A 10,872-nucleotide genomic window follows, 5' to 3' on the forward strand; every position below is an offset into this window, starting at 1 on the left:
GTTTCTGCTAGGCCGTGCACATTGCCCAGCAGTGAGATGGATGCACGGTGCTCCCGTTCCCCACAGTGCACAGCGGCCGTGGCGCCGCCTCATGAGCTCAACCCCTTCGAGCGCTGCCCCAGCCTGGCCCGCAGGCCTGACACCCAAAGTAAAAAACAAAAAGAGCACGGCACAAACTCACTCATCGCCATGGGAACAGCCAAGCACCAGGCCAGGCAGGGACACCATTCCCTTTATCCCGTGTGCCTTTGTGACACGCAGCTGTTGACCACCGCTCCTGCTCGGCACTTCCATCGCTGCCCATCCCTGCTGTGGCACGGAGGCTCAGCGAGGAACAGGCGTTTTTCACCGGGGTCTCTTGTAAAATGCTTTCTGTGGCTGCCCCTGGCAGATGCTGTTTATAAAATGCCTCTTCCCTAAAGTCATAATCTTACCTTAAAGCCTCTTGCTCTCCCTGACAAATTTATACTAAACTGGATTGTGGTTAATACAGCTCAGGTTCTCTGTGTTGTTTTGCTTTCTTGTCTCTGGGGTTGGTTTATCCTTCCTATTTGCCTTTTCTAATGCAGCCACAGAGGAAGACATCAACATTTCTTTCGCAGTAATCTCCCAAATCTCTTTCCTTCGTCAGTATGCTGCACGTTTTTGTCATTTAATAGATTAGATTTGGGTTTTTTTTTCTTGTTTTGTTCGCTGCTCCTAGACTTCATATTTTAYGTCTCGTACACTAAACTTTATTTTCATTTACTGGCCCAGACATTTAGGAGATGCCTCTATCTCCGAAGCAGGTTATGTAGCTCCTCATTACATAAGGCTGCCGGCTAGTAAAACGTGGAACATTAAAATTAAGTTGTTTTTACTGSTTTGGCAAGCCTACCTAGATGCATTTTCCTGCATTTAAGTAGCTTACTGATAGGGAAGATGTGTGCTAATGTCTTTACAAACAATTCGATGGGTGTTAGTGACTTTGAAATGGGTCTTAATGCCCCTGCTAACTTTAAGCAGCAGGTTTGTTASRGAGCCCAGACAGCCTGACTCCTCAAACAGACAAGAGGGTCGGCACAAGCATGAGTTTCTGAATTTTGGGGGAAATTACAGGTTYAAGGGGGAATATGTGGCAACWGCAGAAGCTRTRTTTTAGTAACTGAGCRATKCAGAAAYGTYTGCTACCTGAAGAGGTGAGGGGAAGYGTGTGCAGTCAGTTCCACCAGCCTATGCTTCAAGCTTTGTTTGATGAGAGTTACCTGCCACTTACCACTCGATTCCATCTGATTCATGGAAGTCCTACTTCACACAGTAGAAGTCTGTGTGTGCTGGAAAAATGTAGGCCTACATTTTGGTTAACATGCAAACAAACAATAACACCAAAGCTGGGCATGCTAACAGACACAAGACGTCGAGATTGACAGCTTGAATAAGTTTCAGACTCACACTGATACTTTGCTTTCACTCAAAACTCTGCTTGCAAACTGCTCTTTAAAGTGGAATCTCAATCAAATTTCTCACTGCTCCATTTAAGACAGTCTCTTTGCCTGTGGTCTCTACCAGCACTGCTAAGGGTTTGCCAGTTGCTGCCARTAATGGTGATAAACTTTAAAGCTGGTGCTGCTTGCTCAGTGATCCATCATGGAATTATGAAAGTACTTAATCTGATACACAGTAAATCCACGGTAAAAAGCCCTCCTAAGATCCGTGGGCCTCCCTACAATGAATAAAGATAAGCATGTGTAGGAGTCAGGTAAAATTCACGTTACCTGAGTATGTTTTGAAGACAGGCAATGACCTATGTGATAACTCACAGGGGCTAGAGCTAGACTTTACATTCAAATATTTTGAATCCTAAATATCCATCCTGGCTTTATCCATCCTGGCTTTATCCATCCTGGCTTTAAACCTGCGTAGTATGAAGAGAGACATGATTTTAACGTAGCACTTCTGGACTTAAGTAGCTTGCAAGGAGTGCAGTGGGTGTTAGCTCCTGCACTATTTCTGAGGTGAGAACAAAAAGACTCTTCTGTTGCTTTAACTCTTGGTTTTTGCACTGAGTTGGTAACCAAAGGGCTGGGGAGGCAGCTGTCTCTTTTGTCTCTGCAGGTAATTTTGTGGAGCAGGGGGGAGAGTGCTGCCTTTCCCCAGCCATTGTGGTTATTCAGGGAAGGCTGGATGCTCCTGGAGCAAAAGGAGCTCTTCTCACCTCTTTCTTCTCCCAGTTCCTCCTCCTATTGTTGTACATTTTTCTCACTCTATTACATATCTTTGAAATACTTCAGCAGTTTATGGTATCACAGGACTTTCTCGTTATGGGTATTCTTTAGAGTTGAAATAGTAACGGCAGTCATTTATCCAGGCCTGAAAGAATGTAAACCAAAATATCCTTTTTCTTACTGTACAGAAAACCACACTACGAAAAGCCAGTGTCCATAAAGGAGACAGAGGAGTCCTGCAACTTTATTTCAATRAAGGGAGAGAATCCACTGGGCCACACACCAGCGGGATTTTCTCTCTCTCTGGGTTGGGGAGGACGCAGCCTATCTCTTATCCTACACTCCCGGCCACATGATGCCCTCTTCCCTAAACTTCGGCCAAGGCACTAGGAAGGCACAGGCTTCCCGAACCACCTACCACATGTTTCTCCTTGAACTTGYAATTTCCCCCAAGGTTCAGAAACTCAGGCTTGTGCCGACCCACTTGTCTGCTTCAGGAGTTAAATGGTTTCTGTAACAAACCTGTTGTTTGCAGTGTGGACATTAAGACCCATTTCAAATAAGTTAACACCTACGAAATTGTTYGTAAAGACATTAGCACACATCTTCCCTAACAAATATAGTAGGTCCACCCTGTGTTTTTACCTGTAAACCCTTCTGTTTTTCACCTATTGAACGTGAACGGCAGTCTCAGCTACTAACAAAAAACATCACTAGGACAATGTCCAAGTTTAGGTCTGTAACTCTGCAAATTCAGATTTTCTTGTTCACCTCTGTATTCCCACAAAAAAGTCAAACTGCCTGAATGMGCTGAGCTGCTAAGATGATAACAAGAGATAAAGAGTTGGTCTCTAGATCATCATGTTGCCATTCTGAAGGTCATTTATGGATTTTGGCGGACAAAATACACAGGGAAAAAGCATAATTGAGGATTGAAGTCTGATGGAGTGTTTTCATTTGGCTCTTTGTCATTCAAAGAGCTTTCCATCCTTGTTCCCTTTTTTCTTTGAAGTGTCAACCCAGTTCAAAATTGGCTCTGGCCCATTTGGCTCTGGGACTTCAAGGGACTCACAACCTGATGTGGCAAGTTCCACATACAATTAAAAAGGTATATTGACATGTGCAATCTCTGCTGTGTGTGAAATATAGAGATTTAACAGTAAATAACAAAATGTGTGTAGAGTTTTAGGGGATTCTCTCTCCATCAGCTGCTTGGGAGATTGAGAAGGACAGTGAAAAGCAAGGAAAGAAAGCAAGACATACAAATGTTTCACAGTGCTCAAAKCCACAAGCAACTGTGCTGATGCCATGTTGAAAGTGTTTCAGCCGGAATACCTTCCCCCACCTTATTTTCCCAGCTGCATTTTCTCTAGTGAAGAAGTTTACTCTACAAGTTATCAGAAAAGCAAACAAACAAGGAAGTTTACACAAAAATCAAGGGGAATGGAATGATACGACAATGACAGAAAACAACAAAAGCAAGGAAATACACAGATAAATGTCAAATGCACCCTCTGGACCCTTCCATTTGTTTTACAACAGCTAATTAAAAAAACTCCTCCTTCCTTACTTTCAGGATGCCTCCTGCTGTGTCAAGGTTTGAAGGCATTCAGTACTATTTACTTTTAGTACCTGGTGTGGGTTTCACCAGCACTAATGGATGCACATTAAGGCTGGGGGAAGAGCCTTTTCACAAAACTTTTGCGGACAGGACATGGTGTGTCCGTGGCAGGAAAGCAGATATGTTGATCTGGCGCAAAAATCTATGATCTTGTTTTTAAGACTCAGTTTTACCACAAAATTCCTGCACAGACCTGGATGATACCCTTCATCCTTTCTGCTTAAACTCCCCATCTCCATAACAGCAAGATAATACATTTGCTTGGTCTTTGTGGGTGAGATTTTAAGTATCACTGAGAATTAGCTTGAAACAGAGAGTAAAATCTCCCCGGATTTCAGCAGAAGGTTATTATTCGTATGCTTTCATTTGCATGCTCGGGTTTTCCCCAACTGTCTGTCTGGATCAGAAGTGTTTTGGGTCAGAGATAATCTGTGTATGTGTTTCAGTGTCTGTGTTAACCCCAATGCACACAGYGGAGCTCTGATTTTGGATGGGCGCTCCAAGCACCAATAAATAACAGTAATTGAGTGGGGAGTGTGGGCTCCTGTCTTTCAGCCAGGAACCTGGGGTACTTGGTTGGGTTAAACCTGAATCAAAGGGAGATAGATTTAGCCTTGAATCCTTTCCTTTTATTTGTTTCAGACAGGATCCAACATGCAAGCACGGACTAGGCAAATTCCTCTACTCTTTTCCGAATAGCAGTGTGAAAAATGGGAATGGCTTTGTGCATTAAGGAAATTAATGGGCTTGGGATGTTATTTTCAAATTGTCATAAAGTTTTTCATGACAACACTTCTTTTATAATTTTTTTGATTGCTCAGGAATATTACTTTTCTTCTTTAGTGAAAGGTCACACAACTGTACTGTCTCTTAAAATCAGTGAATGCATAATGGCTGCTTCTGCTCTAACAGGAATCATTAAACAAATTCATAAATCAATGAAGCACACCGATGCATTACTTTAATTATCATTTTTGTTCAGATGGTTGCTTTATGCAATGTAATTGTTTACTATGTCTGAGTATTACTCCAGAGAAGCTTGGCTGGATCTTCATTTCAAAATGTATTCTAATTTCTTAAGCATTTTTATGAARCTAACAAACATAGGCTATGGAGTAGACTGAAGAAATTCTGTTGAAGGAAAAATATACCCCTGCTCCCCTCCTCTTTTTGCATTTGTTATTAGATAATTTTAAACATTCTTGTCATTCTGTGTGTTTTCTTAGAGATGAATCTATCCTTAGATTTGTCAGTTAAACCTCCATGACAGTTTTTAGGCATTACAAAACATTACAWGTCATTTGGTAGGGAGAGTTTATGAGTTGCACTTCAATTTATGAGTTGGCCTCAACAGTACTGAGCTTAGAGTATTAGACGTGAGCAAACAGAACATGGTAGACATTAATAGCATGAGGAGTACTGACATTTTTCTTTGAAATACAAGGACTAATRGGTTAAGATGAAATATTATAAAATTCATTTTCTTGAAATAATATTTTTCCTAGCACAGTGGTACAGAATAGCTAAGTGTTTAACCATCATGATTTATGCTGCTTGCAAAATCAAGGGCTTGTCTCAGAAATAATGAGATTAAAACCCCTTCAACAACCATCATTTAGATTATTATTTATTTCTTGTGTTTTCAGCTTTTGGGGTTTGTGTTTTCACAGAGAAATGGAACTCCCATAATATACCTTGGGCACTGGGGTTTTTGGAATAAAATAGAACTAAGAATATCATGAAGTCCCTGTGATGGGATTTACAAGCGCCCAATGGCCTGGATGAAGTTAACTCAGGCAGCAAATTAGGGCCCTGCTCAGGGTATTGAACAGCAGGAAGTGAGGATATTCCTCAGYCAAACAGACTTTGAGAGATCTGAGTCAAAGACCAGGATTTCAGGGGAGCGTAAAGGGGAAATCTGGGCTGGAGGAGGGAGGCTGAGAAAGGCTGTACATTTACAGTGTAGAACAAAGGACTGTATTAGATGAACAGATCACCTGGCTGAGAATGAGCTTTGCATTTATCCCTGAAGACAGTATCAGCACAATTCTTTTGTATCCCTGTAGTCTCTCAAATTGGCTACAGTAGGACATTTGTGATTTTCAGACCTTCAATGGAACGGATGGAAAAGAAAATGTGTCTTTTCTCACCATGTATCTTATAATCTTATTCCTTCAATGACCAGGCATGAGAATGCATATTTCTGTCCCATGCCTTTTTTTTTTTGTAAAGAGTGAAAATTTCTTAGTTTATTTTGGTTAAATACGAGATGTTTAAATGAGAAATGCTGTCTAAGTTTCTCATTAATGTTAACGTGAGCCACACAGGGATCCCCTGAAATCTGTATCTCCCCATATGCTGCTCCCAATCCATCTAGGGATCCGAAGCTAGTAAGTAGGTAATAGGACAATGATATGACCTTTGCTTATTTTCAACTGTTATTAATGTAATTTAAAAGCAGTAGTGGAGACAAGAAGAATATATTCCACCATATTGCTTTATAAGTGAAAGAAGGCTGCTGCATAAGATGACCAGAACAATAAAATGTCATGTTTAATCGCATCAGGGCTWGGTCTACCAAAATCAGTGGATTCATCACAAATTACTATGGTTATGGCTTCTTGTGTTCAAATTCTGTGGATCTGGCAGCTTTAGGAGTAATAGTACAGTATTTAAAGGGTCATATTTAAAAGTCATTGMTGATAATTTAGAAATGAGACACAAAAAAATATAAGCAAAATTTTAAGAAAAAATAAATCATTAAACTGTTTCCACTGCTGTATCCAGATATCCTTGGTATAATCTGGAAGTTAAACCATTTAGGGATTCCATTTCTTTTGTATAGTGTGACATTTTAAAGAAATCTTTAATTTTGTTAACACCCCCTCCACCCCCCAAAACAAACAAGAAACCAAACARAACCCAAAACCTCCAATAATAATTCAGCAATGTTTGTAATGTGCTTTTTCCAGGGCCTTATAAATTTCCACTTACATGAAGTTTTCTCCTACTTGTGGCATGTTGCTTCATAGATTGAATTATTCTATTGCAGCATGGKCTTGAAATCTCAGGCTGTCTCTAGAGTCTGGAATTTGTCTTGAAGAACAAACATTAACAAGCTGGTCCCTAAGCTGTCCCTCTTAAACCTCGCAGGACCTATGATTTAACAGTCRGTTGAACTTCTCTGCTTTTTTTAGCTTTGCTTTTTCTAGAGTATGACTTTTGTGCCGATCAGGCACTGAGTTGCCCAAACACATGACAATTGGAAGGGCAGAAAACTGACATTCTGCCGTACTAAGAGGCTTCTGAGCCAGGATGTGAATGACTGGTGGTGTACAATTTCTTTGTCTATGTGAAACTTGTGAAGCACTGCAAAGGAGTTCCTACTATTTTTAATCATTTSTGGGAATCTGTAATCAAAATCACAATCAGTTGCTGATGTGCTCCATGTAATCTTAATTCAGAAACATGCTATCATTAATTGTGTTTTGCTAGCATTAGGGAAGGAATCTTTTCAGCTGATACCAAATAAAATATATCAAAATATTTGGGACCAAAATAAAATAATGTACCATTTGATCTTCAGAAAGGTAAAGGGAGTAGTCTGCAGATTTACTTTTGCCTGATTTTGCTGTATATTGCTTTAAATTTCTCTTCCATACAACTTTTTCTGAGAAGCATCTAGATATACTCGGCCTCCAGAAAAACAACTAGCATCAATCCAGYTCTCTTTCAGCTCTCTTTCTCTTTCTCTCTGTGTGGTCAGTCTCTCAGCAACAGCACAGACCTTTTTCCTTTTCTTTTAGGGAAAACTTCGGTGAGTGGGGTTTTTTGTAAGACAGAGGAATTTTTAGCCTCTTAGGAAACACACAGCAAAAGCCATCTTGTGCAAGATAATGTTMTGAAACAAATAAGGACAGAAGTTATACAAATTGGAGAGAACATGGTCAGTGTTGCATTTTCAARTGACTTTTTTGATTATAAATCATTTACTGTAATCAAATGTCAACAAAATCTATTCGTAGACCCAACTTAGAAAGATACAAAATGCTTAGGACCTGAAAGGAGTTGAAAATTCATTGCAACTAGCATGAACACATTTGTTTGTATCATCTGACTGCCTGCAAATTGAACAGTTCACTGTTTATCCTTGATCTCTACACCAGTTTYATCAGCAGAGATGGGTTTGGATGTAGAAAAACATAACCTTGTATCATAAATTAACTATCTGGCTCTATGAGCAGCAGTTGCAATGATTTTTTGAGGGGCAAGGGGTATCTGTTGTTGTTACTGCGTTCTTAGGGGTTTTTAAAATATAGTTATTTATTGAGCACTGTGAATGTGTATTTTACACTGATGAGGGCTGTCCAACAGGACTTCAGGATAGCGCAGTTCGGGCACACAGATTTAGCCTGCTGATTTATCATGCCAGAACAGATTTTGCCTTATCCTTTGCCCTGTTAGAGTGTAGTTCTTTGTTRTGTGGTGGAGGCAGTTTCTCTCCTCAGTGAACCAGCCAGCAACATCACCATTGTCTGCAATGTATCCACAGTTCCCTGTTGAGTGTTAACTGAACCAAAGCTGGGAGAGAAATACACGTTTTCCATATTATTGCTGTTCCATTTGAGTAAATAGTCACAATCCTGGAGAAGAAAATGAGAGCATGACCAGTTGTTGAGGARTGCACTAGTGCAAGAAGATTGCACCCCCAAAATGATGAGATCTATATGGCACTGATAGTCTCTTGCAGCTGAGAACCTAATGTGGGGGAGTTTACTTTGCACTGTTTTCAAAACAGGTCCATGCCCTAAGGGCAAAGCCTGCTCTCCAGATGGAACATAGTGAGGCAACAGGGCTTCAACTACAGACCAAACAGCCAAATGTCTTCTCCAAAGCTATCCTGGTTTATTTATTTTTACAAGGTTTTGATTCATTTTGTTTGAGTGAAATGGCTGCTATTTCTGCCTTTGCTCAGTTTGAACATGTTTTAATAGAGGATTAGTCTCCTCAGGCAGGTGCAAGGAAAGTGCTTACAGGGTACGACAGTGAAAAGAACCGGCCGGTAGGGAACAAAACCTCAACACGTTGCAGTATAATAAGCCCATTTAAACAGAAGTGAATGTTTGACATTTACATTTCCCTGTCTCCTGTACAAGGCCAGGACAATATTCTGAACATATAAAAGTGGTGGAAAATATTTTGCTTAAAACAAAAAAAACCAACAAAAAACCCCAACAAAAACAAAAACCAACCCTTTAATTGTCTAAGCCTCCAGCCCTGACAACTTGTCATGGGAAAAACTGGGTGCACTCCATCCCTAGGGACAGCTCTGTTCTCAGTTGTTCCACAGATCAGCTCTGGTGTCACTTTGGAGAAAAGACACCTGCTCCTGTCTCAGCCAGTGGTGAATCAGCTAGCACTATTTAAAAACTAACAAAAACTTAAAAGGAATGGGAAAAAATAGAAAGTGAAATTGATGAAAATTAGAGACTGAGGATAGGAAAATTATAAGAGAGGGAAAAAATTAATAAAGCCTATGTTATTTACTCTAACTTTCTAAAGCCATGACTAATGCATAATTTAAATATGTTTAATTAATTAATTCAGTAAATGGATACCTAGCAATTTCAAGGAGCTAGCAAATAAGCTAAAATAGATTACATTATCAGAATAGGCAGAGAGCGTGCCCAATAATATCTGAGGTAATTTGTCTGTTAAATAACACATCATTGTTCCACTTCAAATTCCTCCTTAAAGCCTCTTTTCTCTGTTGCACCTGTGGATGGTAAGGTTTATGGTTTGAAAAGAATACCACTTAGTATGTTGGTGAAATTTGTCTCATTTTCTTTTATTTTATACTATTTGTATTATCTTGCACTTAAACACAGCACAGGATTTTTTCCAGCCTGTTTAGRAGGAGTTCAATAGAGTGGGCCTCAAGTAAGAACAAGGGCTTGTAGACAGCATATTAATACTACTAAAAATTAGTAAAAAGACTGGCATTGAGTAGTTCATACTTTGGTTTAGTTCTTGAAAGTCACAATCATAATTAAAGATACACTTTCTAGTCAATTTTCTAAGACAAAGCATAAGAGAGACTTTTCATCTCTAGGATAAATATAATCTGCAATATTTTCATTGTCTTAACATTTTTTAGGAAACTGATGAATACATTAAAAAAAAAAGAACAATGATAAAAATGAAAGACCTGATAACTATATGAACAAAACTATTTAGATGAAAAAAAGCTGGTCTGGGTGTCTGCCAAAACTTATATCTAACACAGATGCCTTTAGACTCAGCTAACCTTGGTTTTGATGATGGAAAGAGAAATAATGCAAAAAAGGAAGGGATAGCAGTATAGTTTTGTGTCAGCAGATGTGATATAGGCACTTGTACAGGAACAGTGTCATGATGAGAACTGTATAGAACGAGAGTGAAAGTAAGGATGTCTTAATAAGGGTGCTTTTTGACCTGCATATGAACCAAAATACAACTAATTAATAATAAGATGACAAAGAAAAGTTTTATATCAAAAGCTAGTGAAGACTTCATAAAGAACTTTAATCCCTTCTGTCTTTCTCCCAGAAAGATTAAGATAAATCCAGAAATTATTTTGATCCTTCTATAAAGTYTTCTTAATATAACTCAAAGCCTATCTTGGCTTAAATTCAAAAGGTCAAAGTGTATTTTTCAATWGCTGACATCTGAATATCTCATTAATACGTTGAAATTATCTCTCAAATGACTGTTTTATTTGCCTAAGTGCTCATGTAATAGACCAAATCCAAGATTTGTCAGTATTGTCAAGGCACCCATGTTTGAAAAGTGAGTTCTGACTTTGAATTACATGTGACTATCTTTGTGCCGCTCTTCTGTGCAAGCAAGCCTTCAATCTGTCCATCATGGMAATTCTTACATTAAAACCTGAGTTATGTACACAATCAACCTATTAGATGCTGCATCCAGGTTTTGTCCTTGAGTTTTGTTTGGTTTTATTTGATTAGGCATTTTTCCACTTACAGAAAAGCACTACAGTTTGGAGGT

The 10,872-nt window shown here is 39.2% G+C and overlaps 1 protein-coding gene across 8 annotated transcripts in view; it reads right to left on the reverse strand.

Moving 5' to 3' along the window:
* Positions 1-10,872, reverse strand: part of ADGRL2 (adhesion G protein-coupled receptor L2) — a 376,824-nt gene that overhangs the window by 348,387 nt on the left and 17,565 nt on the right. The window lies entirely within an intron of this gene.

Source organism: Malurus melanocephalus, unplaced genomic scaffold (genome assembly GCF_030028575.1).
Source record: "Malurus melanocephalus ecotype Western Australia unplaced genomic scaffold, MMel_1.1 scaffold_8, whole genome shotgun sequence".
NCBI lineage: Eukaryota > Metazoa > Chordata > Aves > Passeriformes > Maluridae > Malurus > Malurus melanocephalus.